Raw genomic sequence first — 15,372 nt, forward strand, 5'->3', positions numbered from 1 at the left:
GCGGGAGTGGTTGGTCCCTGGCGAAACCGTGTGGTTTCGATCTGATGTCACTGTCGCTGGTATGCGCGCGCCCGCGACAGGACATTGGGACGGCAAACCCTCAGCCCGAGTGGAGTAGGCTGGATTTTTGTTGTTTTAACTCTGTTTTATTGACTTACGGAAACATTGAAAAAACTAATCTCTTAACAGTTTTTAATAGTTTAGTTTGAATTAAACTTTCAGAAGTACCACAAAATAACCTTAAAAATGGACAATTAGATGAACTCTAAACAATAAAAATTGGCAAAGACGTGTGGGTTCCTCAAAAAAGTAACACTTTTTCCTATCAATTTTTCCATGTGCTTTGAAGTATTATGCCATTTTCTCAGTGCTTTCAAACCAATTCGTATATGACATCAAAAAGCTGAAGTTCTTTTTTTTTTTAAATACATTTACTTATTTTTTAAAATTTTTGACTGCGTTGCGTCTTTGTTGCGGTGCGCGGGCTTCTCATTGCGGTGGATTCTCTTGTTAGGGAGCACAGGCTCTAGGCACGTGGGCTCAGTAGTTGTGGCTTGCGGGCTCTAGAGCGCAGGCTCAGTAGTTGTGACCCACGGGCTTAGTTGCTCCGCGGCATGTGGGATCTTCCCGGACCAGGGCTCGAACCCGTGTCCCCTGCATTGGTAGCGGATTCTTAACCACTGAGCCACCAAGGAAGTTCCCTGAAGTTCTTAAAAATCAGTTAATATTCTCCTCTCCTTTTGTGCATTTTAACCTTTTTCACCATAAAATAGTACCTGCTCTTTTAAACGATTGCGGGAATACAGAAATGTGAAGAGTAAAAATCTTCTCCCTTAAAAATCAATTCATTACTTCAAACAGTATCAAAGTGCTTACGCAGGTACTGGTGTGATTTTTTTTGTTTGTTTTTCTGTTTGAAATGTTTATTCATAGTATCTCGGACCAGGTATAATAAGGCCTTGGAGTTTCTGATCTCAAGACCTTGTTTTCTGGCTGGCAGAAGTTAGCGGATACATTTAGTAGTGAATAAATTCTTCTAAGGAATTTAGTGTTCTCTCTTTAAGAAAACTTTCATGTGTACAAGAAAACTTTCATGTGTACCTTTTTGACCGTACACTGATTAAGCACAATCTAAAGATTTAGCATAAAAGGCAGAATTTTGCATGATTTTAAAATAAGCTTTCATTATTTACTTTTCTTGGGAGGAAAGGCTTTGTTTCCGTATTACAGAGAATGTCACTGTGTTCCTGCACTGTGATCTCTGGCACTTAATATACAAGACCACACACTCTTAAAAAGGTTATTTCATGTATGGAGAGAAGTAAGTTTTCAATAGATTGCCATGGTAAAATGATGATTTAGAAGGAGTCATACATTTTCTCCTGAATCATGGTGTTGAGATTTTATGGCATATTGAAAAATATCACTAGTTAAACACTACATTTTAGGGACGTTTGCATTCTTAAATATTTATGAGTAGAATGTCAGTTGAAAGCTTACTTTTCTGAAATGCTGTGTTATGGGGCCACCATTAAATCTTATGTAGAGCAAGGCAGGCTGTAAAAGATAGATGAAATGAAATAGTATTCAACCAACCAAGTCACGTTTGATTTTGTAAGGTGATTAAAATGCTTAATAAGAACCAGGCTGTGTACTCAATACTGTACGTATATTTTTGTTTCCTCCACTTCCCAGTTAAAAAAAAAGTGAAGACATTAATTTTGCAGCTTGCTTTTATTGCTTTTAGCATAATAGTTTGTAGAACTCTTCTCGAAGCCAGTACCTTTGATTCTATAGTCTTTGTAATGGTTGAATATTCTTCCATCCCATGAATATGCTGCAGGTCATTATTGCCTTACTGACAGACATTTAATTTGTTTCCAGGATTTTATTGTAATAAGTAGCCTTATATTTTTATATCTGCATTTATATAGTATTACTGTATGTCATATTCTTAAAAGTGGAATTTCTGGGTCAAAGGGTATGTGCATTTAAAATTCTGATATACGCCACTAAATCTTTCTCCAAAACGGTTGTACCTAGGAATAAATATAACAATTGTTGGTAACTTACCTAATTTTAAAGGACATAAAACCTCAGTAAATGAGATGAGAAAATATACTCTCTGACTGGGGGAGAGTGACTCTTGTAGAATATACCAAATTTCCTAGAGTTGGTGTATAAATGTTAACACAATTCCAAATAGAATTCCAGTGCAGTATTGTAGAAAACTTGACATACTGATGAGAAAGTTTATCTGATAAAATAAATGGATGATAGCCATGAAATTTTTGGAAAAAGAATACCTTATTAGAAAACCTAATGTGTTATAAATTCAAAGTAATTTGAGGCAGTCTTTTAGCTCAGGAATAGACATTGGGATCACAGAGTCCAGAAACATCTGTGTGTTTATGAGGTTTTAGTGATTATGATCGTCAGCATTTAATGTGTGTCAGCTATTGTTCTAAGTGCTTAACATGAATTAACTGATGTAGTTCTCAGTATCGATATGAAGTGAGCACTACTCTTTTTCCCCAGTTTATGGATGAGGAGGTTGAAACACAGAGAGATAAAGTAACTTACCTAAATTCACCTAGCCAGCAAGAGGGAGAATTGAGACTGCATGATAAAAATAACGTGGAAGATTACTGGAGAAAGGATGGATTATTCAATAAATAATGCTGGGACTGTTGGTTATCCTCTCTGGAAAAAAAAAAAAAAAAAATTTTTGGGCCCCCCCCCCCCCAAATCCAAATGAAATGTTTGAAAAAGTGCAAAGAAGATAAATCATAAAATACTAGAAGAAAGTATAGGATGCTTTTAAAAAATATATACTTAAATTGGAAAGGGCTTCTCAGTGCATGATATTAACTTAAGTAATAAAGGAAAAGTTCAGATATACATCTGCATTTGCAAACAGAATTACTAGTGTACCTGATATGAAATGATTCAAAAGTTGAAAACAGGAATTTGAGGGCGGTTCTGTGTCTCACCAAGGAATTGTTTAGTTATGTAAGAAAATGATATGAATAATTGGGAACATTTCCATTTGTTGAATCACAGAAAGTGGCTGAAGCAAGTACAGTGGCTTCTGGATTTTTAAGCTGTTTCACTTCAGAGGAAGCAATAAAATGTAACATTGTACTGTATGCTTATTAGATTTTGCTGCTTAAAAGTTTCCATTTTGTCTCAGGAACAGAATTTTTTTCGCCTGGTTGATTATTTTTAAAATTATAATGTAGTTTAGTATGGAAATTATTTACAGCACTTCTTAGGAATTGATTTATAGTTATCAAATAAGGCACAATGAACTTTCCTTAACAGCTGAACATTTGAAAGTTAAAAACTGTAGAATAAAGCTAAATGAACAAAACTAATTACAAAATTAGTCCTTATAGATAGGAATTGTGTCCTCAGTGGCTGTTATGACATAGTTTTAATTTTGGTACTTAATGATTGGTATTTGCTTCATACTGCTTTAAAGGTAAATTAAAAACTCACTGTGCTTTATGAGAATTCACTAATTGTGTGTGCCAACGTTTATTGGGCTTCACTGTAGTAATATTTTTCTTTACCTGCCAAATTTGTACATGTTCTTCACTAGAAATATTTTTATAGTATTTAAGGCAAAGACTTAATTTTTTATGTTAGTGTGTTTGACATGGTAGATGCTTGTGGTTAAACCTGTCATTTATGTGCTTGGTTGATAATCCTGACTGCATTTATAACTCTTAAGTTCATTTTAGGACAGCTCCATTAGACGGGTACTTTTCATATCTACAGTGCTTACCCACTAGTGAGTGATAGTGGAGGTCAGCCATCCACACCAACAAATAATGAGGTTAAAACCAATCTGTGGCTTTGAGAGCTGTAATGTAGTATATATAGTACTGTTTCCTGTTTGGTTTGAAGGAGAAAGATTACAGTAGTTTCACTGCTTTTTTTTTTTTTTTTTTTCCAATCCTGGTAACAATGTACTGGCTTTGACTTTTACTTGCTCTTTAATCTTTTCTCTATTTAGAGACCAAATGTAAACTCAGTACAGTTCTAAGAATAAAACTGAGTATAAACAAGACAGATCACTAAGCTGCTAAGGAAAGTGTCATTAAAAACAATAATTTTGGTGACAAAATTGGAAGTGTAATCCTGTTTATTGACATAGTTCTGACATGATAAAAATTCAATCTAATGAAAGACCACGAGTCCGGCTGTAAATCCACGTGTGGTGCCACTGGTCCCTGGCCGCCCAGCCACAGCTCACTGCAGGCTCCGTGCCAACCACGCACTCAGGATCGAGCACTGATGGAGCGTGGTAGGGCTGGAGACCTGCCATGGGACAAGCAGAGTTATTTTTTATTCGTAGAGTTTTTGATCAAATGTTAAATAAGATTAAAAGATAGTTTATGTCTAGTATGATATTTCTGAAATATTTGACTAGAACTTGCTTTGTATCTCTGAATTTTGAAAGACAATCTTGAAAAACCTCCTTAGCTTAACTTTTAATCTTGTAGAAAGAGACACGTTAGAACAGTTTACCAAGTTTTGAATTTAATCTAAAATTGGTCTGTTTCAGTATAGTATTTCTAATATAAGCCAGCAATAAAAATAGGCCTTTTGCTACTGCTGACCTAGAGTGCTTCCTAATTTATTTATTGCAGAGAAGAGTGGCTTCAGGTTGCTTCTTTATGGGTTAGCCAGGTGCTTGATTTCCGTGCCTTCCTAAACAGATACATTCTTAATAATGAGAAGTGTGCGGTGAGTTCATGGGTAGGGAATTTCATGTTATATCCTAAAAATGTGTGAAAATAATGGACTCTGAATGATCGGCTATCCCACAGAGTACTGTTTTAATATGAGGAAACCAATGTTTCCAAAATTCATACCACAAAATACCCTGTTACATATGTAGTGTTGATACTGAATCTCAGAAAGCCCTTAACTTTGGGATAGATCAAAAGGTATGTTTTAATTTGTGTTGTAGGTGCATTTCAGTATATATTAGAACAGTCTTAACTCTTTCATGCTGGTAGAATGCTGGGAAGTGAGTTGATTGGTGAGTGACCTCATTCTAGTTTATCATGCCCAGAAGAGAGGTGAAAACTGGAATGAATATTACTTTGCAGGGATGATAATTAGGAACATAAGATTAGCATATTTCTGGCTTGATTAAAAAATTTTTTTTTGATTTGCTGAAGTATTTTTTTTGTTTTTTTAAAATAGTGTACATTCCCAAAGAGTGAGAGTTCATTTTTTTCTTGGTTATTTTTGGAATTTTCACTCTTTCGAATTGTTGCTAGTAATTGTTTGGGTTTGTACACAGTTTTTGATAACTGAATTGAACCTAATTTATGATCTCTTAATTCAATACATAATGCTAAAATTCAGGAGGTTATCAGTAATGAGATTCTTTTTGTTAGTTCAGCAAGTATTTATTGAGCACACTTTGTTTTGGATCCCTGTCCTCTAAAGGCTTATAGGTTTTAGCTGCCCTGTATTGTAATCTGTTGTGAAATGTGTAATTCATTTTTAAGATCCAAAGAATTTGAGTTTTTATTCTTAAATATGAGCACACTTCAGGTCATCTTATAAGAGCATAGCACTCTGCTGTGCTTTTTTCGTTGGGGAAGGTGGTAGAATCCCATCTAGAGCCTGGGCTTACTGTAACACATGAGTTTCTGCATTTTCCCTTGTTAATTAAAAAAAAAAACGTTTCAGTTGAATCTGGATACATTCACGCATTTGGTAAACATCTACATAGAGAAGAAGGTTAAGAATTATAAAGTAATTAGAATTTATTTACATACTTATAACTCCTTGAATATACTGACATGGAAAATGGACAGTAAGCTGGCTGTTACTATTATACTTAGGGCCTAGCCAGTTGTTAAATATGTAACAATTTGGATTTTTGAAGCTGTATTCTATATTTAACAGATACTCACTGCTGGCCTAGTATGAACCAGGCACTGTTCTAGGTGCTAGATATAGAGCAGTGAACATATCACTATGCTGTACTTGTGGACCATTTTAATGGTGTGGGCAGAAAGCAACAAATAAAATACTGTAAATAAAATGATGGTGAGCACCTAGAATCCCTAACAGGCCATTTCTGGATCATAACTTGCTTTCCCCAAAGATTATAAGTATCTTGTCTTCTATATTACTTATTTTCTAGTTTTTCTGTGTAATTTTACCACTTGCGCATTCCGTAAACACTGGTTTTGCCTGTGAACTTTACACAAACAGGATCTTCTGGTGTGGACTCTTGTATATGGCTTCTCTTGCTCAGTGTTGTGTCTGTGAGACGATGGACATTGTGGGTGACTAGTTCATTAGCTGTCATTATATTCGTGGGTGAAATACGTAGTCTTCCATTTTAGGAGGGCTTACTGTCAGATTGGCTTCTGGAAAAAGTAGTTTGAATTAGACTTTTGTGGGTTTTGGGGGGAAAATGTATACTTGTCTGAGGGGCAAGAATTAGATAAGTGTATTGGCTAGGCGTTGGGACACTAACAACTATGTGAAAAATAGGGAGCTGCTTTTGGTGTTCATATGATGTTTACCTTGAAAAGTCATTTTTAATTTTGAGGGCTTTTTATGACTGAGGTCTTAAAATCCATTATCTTAAAGTGTATTTTCATAGGTATCTATTTACCTGACGCTGATCAGACCAGTGAAAGCCCTGATGGGGAGAAATTCGTGGTTCGGCAAAAACAAGTAAACGCAAGTGTACTTTTCAAAGTATAATTGTAAGAAATCTTTCCCAGTGGTGTCATGTAAAGGAACTTTGGAAGATTTATTTACTGTTTTTCTTTTAAAATAAATTTATTTATTTATGTTTGGCTGTGTTGGGTCTTTGTTGCTGCGTGAGTTGCAGCGAGCGGGGGCTACTCTTCATTGTGGTGCGGGCTTCTCATTGCGGTGGCTTCTCTTGTTGTGGAGCACGGGCTCTAGGTGCACGGGCTTCAGTAGTTGTGGCTCGTGGGCTCTAGAGCGCAGGCTTAGTAGTTGTGGTGCATGGGCTTAGTTGCTCTGAGACATGTGGGATCTTCCCAGACCAGGGCTCGAACCCGTGTTCCCTGCATTGGCAGGCAGATTCTTAACCGCTGCACCACCAGCAAGTCCCTATTGTTTTTCTTTTTTAAACAGTGATACATGTTGGAGTATTTAATTAAACATATACCAACCCATATTTTGATGCTGTATTTCCTGTAAAGTCAGAAGACTCAGGCCATGGCAAGCAGATTTACATCCTAGTTGTAAATATGAGAAATGTGTATTAATAATAAACAATAGCCTCCTAATACTGAGTGCTGATTCTGTGGCGATACTAAGCTAGCTGTTTTATGTGCATTGTCTCACCTGATCTTAACAATTGTGGTAGGTACTCTTGTGACCTCTGTTTCGTAGGTGAGGAATCTGAGGTTAAATTTACTGCTCTGGCTAATGACACACTTGCTTCTAGGCTTTATAATTCACACATGCGCATGCTTTTACGTTCATGTGCTGTAAGGAGTGTCAAGGAGACGAGTATGGAATGGTGTTAGGTGTTAGGCGAGTCGTGACTCCTGAGAGCAGGAAGAGAGGGTGCTGTGGGGTCAGAGAGCAGGAGCTCCTCTGAAGGAGGCCAAGATTGCCCCGCCCCAGCTGATTGTTGCTGGTGGCGAAGACAGCAGGCTGGATCTTCCCATTTTTTTCCAGAACTGGTTGTAAATCCAGGTTTTATGTAAATTACCTTGACTTACATGTTGGGAGCTGACTTCATTTTTTATACCTTTTTATTGTGAAACGTAACATCTATGTAAAAGAGCAGAAAGCACATGTACATTAATGAATTATCACAAAGTGAACACCCATGTAAACACCACCCAGGTCAAGGAGTAGAATATTGGCAGCTCTTCAGCTTCCTTCATTGCCCTCTACCTGATAACCTTATCCTGCCAGTGAGCCACTGTCCCGACAGTAAGACCCATGTGTTAGGATCTTCCTGCCAGCACCATTCTTTCCCCAAGACAGCCACTATTCTGACTTTATGTTTTTAAAATTCGTGTGTTGTTGCATCATGAATTCATTCATCTTCATTGCTGTTTAGTATTTTATTGTGTGAATGTACTACAGTTTATTTATTCTACCATTGATGGGCATTTGGGTTGTTTACTACTTTGGGCTATTAAGAATAATGCTTCCACTATTAAGATGAACACTTGTTCATCTCGGTGAACATGTGCACGTTTTTTTCTAAGATGTATTTGGGGACGGAATTGCTGCTGGATTGTTTAGTGTGTCTTCACTTTCAGTAGATGATGTCTTCTGCAAAGAGATTATACCAAGTTACACTTGTCATCATCAGTGAATGAGGGTTTCTGTTGCTCTGCATTTTGACCAATACTTGGTATTAGCAGACACTTTTAGCCCTTTCTGGTTGGTCTTTAGTGAATCTCATTGGAGATTTTAATTTGCATTTTTTGACTAGATGAAGTTGAGCAACTTTGCATGTTTATGCCCTGTTTGAGTCTATTGTCTGTTTTTCTTTGGGATTATCTTCTTATTGATTTGCTTTGTATTTTTTTTTTTTGGATAAAAGCTAGTTGATTATATGTATTGTAGGTATATTTTCCAATGTGGTAGTTCTCTTAATGGTCTTTTGATGAATACAAGCTCTTCATTTGAATGTGGTCTGAGTGTAGTGACACAAGAGAAAGGCCAGCAAGGGAATAGTTTCCAGAGAGGGACCTGCCTGTTGGTAGGCCAGACCCTGCGCAGAGAGAGGTCAAGCAATATAAGAACTGAAAAGTTTTATCATTGAATAACCCTAAGTCTTTGTTACTTTATTACGTGAGTTTAGGCTCTGGAATCTGCATCTTGAGTCTACCAGTTAATACTGTGTTGTCATCTGTACGGCTCAGATGATCACAGTACGCTTAGGGACCCGTCTCAGGGTGGTTGTACACTCAGCACAGTGCTCAGAACAGGGTGAGCTGTTATGTTGGCTGTATCTTTTAATAAAAACATTTTAAGTGAAGCCCACCTTAATATCAGGGAAGAGGTGTATAGGAATTATGGTATTTCTGTGTATGTGCACTCTTAAAACATTTACTTACTTTACATATTTAGGTATGTATGTATTTATTTGATACTGGACAAAGGGTTAGTTGAGTCCCAGACCAGCAAGATGTGTAGTGGTGTCAGAGAAAGCCCTTGAGCTCCCGAGATACTTTTGAAAATTTTATTACAGTAGTATTAAGTAAGAGAGGCACTCTTTTGTCTGACGAATTAGGGAATAGAGACTAAAGACTACTCCTACTCCAGTGTACCTGGTTAAGTTGGGCTACATATCTGGTAGGGTGAATGACCTGACCGATTAGCAGATTCTGTTCAGTTCTTAACTCCTGAGCACCTCATATCTTTCCACTCGTTCCATGGGTACTTTCTACCATTTACACCCCCCCCTCCAAAACAGATATATACACACATACACACATTCTGTTCTTCTCTTTGTACTCCTGTAATAGCCTCCTAAGTAGTATCATACCCCTTCTTGTCCCTTACAGTCTGTCTTTTTGAAACGATCTTCTAAAAATTCAAGTTTGATTAGTACCCCCTCTTTCCCTGTGCCCCAGTACACATGCTCATTCTAAAACTCCTAGGCTTCTTAATTGACTTCAGAAGTAAAAGACCAAAATCCATAATATGATCAGTAAACTGCTACAGGATTATTTGACCCCTCCCTACTGCTCTAGCCTCACCTTGCATCTTTTCCCCCGTCTTGGTCTCTGTTCTCAACCTGTGCTGTCCTCATTTTAGTTCCTAGCGGGTACTGAACTTCCTGCCAGGTTTGTCTTTGAGTTCCTCTCACGGCACTCATTCTTTTCTTTGTAGTATTTATTTAAGCCTGTGATAATGTATTCAGTTGTGACATTTTTTGATCATCCATTTCTGCCATTAGACTGTAAGCTCCATGAGAACAAAGGTCATCTTGGTGTGTCCTGTCATCGCAGAGCTTAACAAAGTGTCTAGCTTATAATAAACTCAAATATTGTTAGAATTAATGTGGAAAGTGCTTTCCTACGCTAGGGCTCTTGCACATGCTGTTTTCTCTACCTGGAAAGCTTCCCCACTTCTGTCCCTCATTCACCCAGCATCTGTGCCAATTTTTTTTTTTTTTTGACAAGTGCTTATCAACTTATTAAAAGTTGATTTCAGCATTTGCAGTGGTGACTTCAGCCCTGACTCCTGGCTCAGTGTTGATGGAGGTAATCTGCTTAACCATCTCAGGACTGTGCAAGTCAGTGAGTCGCTGTGGAGCCTCTTCTGAAAACCATCCCAAGTCTTGGAACCTTCACCACCAGGAATTTTCCTTGTAGCTATTCTCAGAGTCTTGGTATATACATCTGAACTGGTCCTTTCACTTTGAGATGCTTTTCCTTTGTGCCTCTGGTCAAGTTAGTGTTGAGGCTGGTGAAGATGATTGTAATTCCCTGAACTGCCAAGTCTGGTCCCACAGGTCCTTCCCACAGGTCCTTCCCGCATTTTGCTGCGGCTGCAGCCGGGCTTCCTGCCCGCCTTGTTCCTCAGCCAGAGCAGGCAGAGCTCTGAGGACCTGTCTTCCTCAGATAGCCATGTCCCAATACTAAACCTCGAGAACCTTGTCCTGAGCCCAGAAAACAGTTCAGAACTCTGCTTTAAGCTCCCTGTGCTTTACCTGTATTTCACTGTACAACAACTTGTACTTATTTGTCTGCTGCTTGATTAAAATCTGACGTCCCTCCTGGACCAGAGGCACTGTTTTCACTCTGTTGCTCACTTACTGGTAATAGCCGAGGTTACATTCAGCCAAGAAACTCCCAGAAGGTCCTAGTGCATCTCCAGGACCTGCTGCACTTATCTTTCCTGGAAGGGGAGGCAGCTGCTGAGGAGCCAGCCCACGGAAACTTTGCATAATGGCCTGGCATCTTGGTCGTAGGATTCTTAGTTTGGGTCTTTTCTAGATTCAATAATTAACTTGTAGTCCCCTCAATTGCCTTCCTTTTTTTTTAAGTGGAAAAAGTTCGAGCCCATACAGAAGTATACAAGGCGTGTAATGAATCCCCATGCTAGCCTCACAGGTCCAGTTGTCAGTTTACGGCCAGTCTTGTTCCATCTATACTTCTACCCATTGTATTCTTTCTCCCCCGTTATTCTGAAGCAAACACCAGACATGTCTTTTCATCTAATATTTGAGTATATATCTCTAAAAGATAAGAACTCTTTTTTTAAAAAAACAACTATATTACTATTATCACACTTTAAAAACAAATTGTAAATTAAAAAATCCACCATTTAGTCAACGTAGTTTCTAATTATCTTAAGTATCAACTTCTGTTTTCAATATATTTAAGAAAAAACAGGATCCAAATAAAGTCCTCCCATTGTGATTGTTTGGTGTGTCTCCTAAGTCTTTTAGACTGTAGGATTCTCCCATCTGGCTCTGGCCCTGGCCCTGGCCTCCCCACCCACGGTGCAGTTTTATTGGTGAAGAACAGAATTGTTTGTCCTATGCAATTTCTTGGTCTGGATTTTCCCTGTCATAGTTACAATGTTTTTCTTGCCCTCTGTACTTCCTGAAAATTAGTGATTAGAGCCAGTGCAGTTCTGTCTAATAGAAATATCATATGAGCCACATACATGATTTAAATTTTGTTAACCACATCAAAAAGTTTAACAGGTGAAAATAATTTTAATATTTTATTTGTGCATATATCCAATATATTATCATTTTAACTGTGACAGTCCTTCTGGTTTCTCAGTCTTCTCCTGTCTTTTATGACTTGGACACTTTCAGTGAACTCCGGTCAGTTATTTTTTAGAATGTTTCCATTTGGGTTTGTCTGATGTCTCATGATTGGATTGAGGTTATGCATCAGATTAGGAAAGGGTATGTGATACTTATGTTTTATTACTGGTGTGATAACCTTGAACATTTGGTGAGGTACTTACTGTTTTTCCCTTTGTAATTGATAAATATCTTGGGCAAGATACTTTGAGATTGTTTCTCTTCAAACTTTTGCCCACTGGTTATACTCTTTGATCTTGCCTGCAGCAGCTATTATGATGTTTTTTCCCTAAAATAGTGGTCTTGTATTTCTCTCATTTCTTCCACATTCCTTTGTAAGGAAGAGCTGCCTCTTCTTCCTCATGTATCTAGTTATCTACATGTGTATGTTTTAAACCATGGGTTTATATGGACGCCGTGATTCCTATCCAGCACTCTTCATTCTAGCCTTCACTCTTTCTTGTAACTTCTTTCTCTGACAGTGAGAAATCAGCTCATTGTCTACAGTATATTCAGTTATTTGTTTAATCCTCATGTACCTGTGCAGTAGTTAGCAGATTGTTAACCCATCCTATCCTTCTGAGAAACAGATTGACTTAACTCGAGCACAGTGTTTGTGTACAGTTCTTTGTGTCTTCAACATTACAGTATCCAGTCAGAATAGTGTTTTCCACAGTTACTTAGCTGAGTGTTTTTCTACCCATCCTCTTCGCTTGTGGTATTCATTTGTAATAGATAGGTTTATCTGTTACTGTTTGTATTCCATTTTGGTTCCCACCACCTCATCCTGGTTAATTTTAATTATTTATTTGTTATTTTGGGGTATGTGATACATTACTGTAGTTCAGTGTTGCAAAGAAATACCATTCCTTCCTCAGTCCTACCACCCTCTCCCTTCCACCCCTTTCCTACTTACTCTGTAAGCATTTTCTTTAGTTTCTGGTTTATCATTTCTATGTTTCTTTTGCACAAATGAGCAGATACATGTATATAATCTTATATTCCCTTCTTTCCTTCATGAAGGATGGAATACTATTGATATTTGTGCACTTTGCTTTATTCTTTTAAAGGTCTGTCTTTGAAATTGCTCCATGTTGGTTCATAGAGATCTTCCATTTTTCATGGCTGCATAGTACTCTGCTCTGTGATGTGCTGTAATTTATTCATCCGCTCTCCCAAGTTTGGTCATACAGGTTGTTCCCAACGTTTGTAGTTACAAACGTTGCTACCATGAATACCTGGTACACATGTATAGTCACATTGTTGGAGGTTTATCTTCAGGACAGATTTCCTAAGAGTGGGATCTCTGGGTCAGAAGGTTAGGTACACATTCAGTTTTGTTAGGTATTGCCAGATTTACTTTTTTTTTTTTGTGGTTCACGGGCCTCTCACTGTTGTGGCCTCTCCCGTTGCGGAGCACAGGCTCCAGACGTGTAGGCTCAGCAGCCATGGCTCACGGGCCCAGCCACTCCGTGGCATGTGGGATCTTCCTGGACCGGGGCACGAACCCGTGTCCCCTGCATCGGCAGACGGACTCTCAACCACTGCACCACCAGGGAAGCCCCAGTATTGCCAGATATACCTCCAGAAAGGCAGGATGAATTTGCATTTCCCCTGGAAATATTTGTGAGTGAATATAGCCTCACAGTCTTGCCCTCAGACTGCTTTGGCAGGTGAGAAATGGCACCTTGGTGTTATTTTAATTTGCATTTCTCTAATTATGACTGAGTTTGAACATTTTTTCAAATCTTAATATCCTTTTTGTGATGTATTTTTTCCCCATTTTTCTGCTGAATTTTTTCTGCAGTTTTTGATTTCTTTATGTTTTAGAGATATTGGCTCTCATGGTGTATCTTGCACTTTTCTTAAGACTTTGTTTATGGTGTTTTGTATTTGTGTTTCTTTTTTTGGTCAAGCAGACATTTAAAATTTTTTACGTACTTTGTTTCATTTCCGTTAGACTTTGAGTTATGCTTAGAAAGTCTTTCCCTACACCAGCATTAAAGAGGAATTCACCCAGGTTTTCTCTAGTACTCGTATGGTTTTGTTTTTTACATTTAGATTCCTAAATTCATTCGAGTTTATTCTTCTGTGTGGTGAGATATAGATCTAATATATGTTTTTTCCAAATGACAGCCCCAGATGTTCTAGCCGCATTTATTAAAAAGTGCATCTTTACCTTAGTAATTTGAGATGTTACCTTTCTCATACACTGATTTTTCCAGTGATTTGAAGGTCTGTTTATGAATTTTCCCATTTTATTCCACTGGTCTATTTGCTCGTGCCCCAGTATCACATTTTTAATTGTAGATGCCTTATAGTATGTCTTAATTAAGAGGCCATACTTGATAGGGCTAGTTCCCCCCTAGTAGTTTTTCTTTTGCAGTGTTTTTTTCAGTTTTACCTGTTACTAAACTTAAAGGGACACATATTCTTATGTCTGGCTTCTTTTGTTCAACACTGATCAGTGTTCATCCATATTGATTTGTGTAGTTAGAGTTTATTCATTTCATGGCTCTGTAATTTTCCATTGAGTGAATGTTGCATTGTTTTCACTTTTATGATTGGTGGACATCTAGATTGTTTTTGGTTTTTGGCTATTAAGAATAGTGCTTTTGGGCTTCCCTGGTGGCGCAGTGGTTGAGAGTCCGTCTGCCGATGCAGGGGACACGGGTTCATGCCCCAGTCCGGGAAGATCCCACATGCCGCGGAGCGGCTGGGCCCGTGAGCCATGGCTGCTGAGCCTGCACGTCCGGAACCCGTGCTCCGCAACGGGAGAGGCCACAGAGGTGAGAGGCCTGCGTACTGCCAAAAAAAAAAGAATAGTGCTTTTGTGACCATTCTTGTAAATATATGTTACATTTCTGTTGATTGATCATACAGTATGCTTATTTTACCCAGCTTTCCAAAGCAGTGATACCAATTTACACTCCTACTAGTGGTGAGTTTTTTTTTCTTTTTATAAATTTATTTATTTATTTATTTATGGCCCCGTCGGATCTTTGTTGCTACGTGTGGGCTTTCTCTAGTTGCAGCGAGTGGGGGCTACTCTTCGTTTCGGTGCATGGGCTTCTCATTGAGGTGGCTTCTCATTGAGGTGGCTTCTCTTTGTTGCGGAGCACGGGCTATGGGCGCGCAGGCTTCAGTAGTTGTGGCACTTGGGCTCAGTAGTTGTGGCGCATGGGCTTAGTTGCTCCGTGGCATCTTCCCGAACCAGGGCTCGAACCCGTGTCCCCTACATTGGCAGGTGGATTCTTAACCACTGCGCCACCAGGGAAGTCCACTAGTGGTGCGTTTTGATTAGAGTGTTCATTATTATTTTCTTTTAGCTTATTGTATGGTTGTGTAGTAGCCTTTAATTGTGTTTTTAATTTGTATTGCCCTGTTGATTAAGGAAGTTGTGCACTTTCCCACGTGTTTACTGTCCTCTTGTTTGAAGGGCTTCCTCAAGCCCTCAGCCCATCTTTTCTATTAGGTGCTTTGTCTTTATTGATTTTCTGGCTGTGAATACTAGATTCATTAGATAGATATTAGCAAGTTAACTTTAAAAGCCCAGATTT

The 15,372-nt window shown here is 38.4% G+C and overlaps 1 protein-coding gene across 6 annotated transcripts in view; it reads left to right on the forward strand.

The window, feature by feature from the left end:
• The window catches only part of TJP1 (tight junction protein 1), a 148,995-nt gene that overhangs the window by 34,328 nt on the left and 99,295 nt on the right, over positions 1–15,372 (forward strand). The gene's annotated exons all lie outside the window — the stretch shown is intronic.

The sequence above is a fragment of the Monodon monoceros genome, unplaced genomic scaffold (genome assembly GCF_005190385.1).
Source record: "Monodon monoceros isolate NGI ecotype Baffin Bay Population unplaced genomic scaffold, NGI_Narwhal_1 Super_Scaffold_21, whole genome shotgun sequence".
Classification (NCBI taxonomy): domain Eukaryota; kingdom Metazoa; phylum Chordata; class Mammalia; order Artiodactyla; family Monodontidae; genus Monodon; species Monodon monoceros.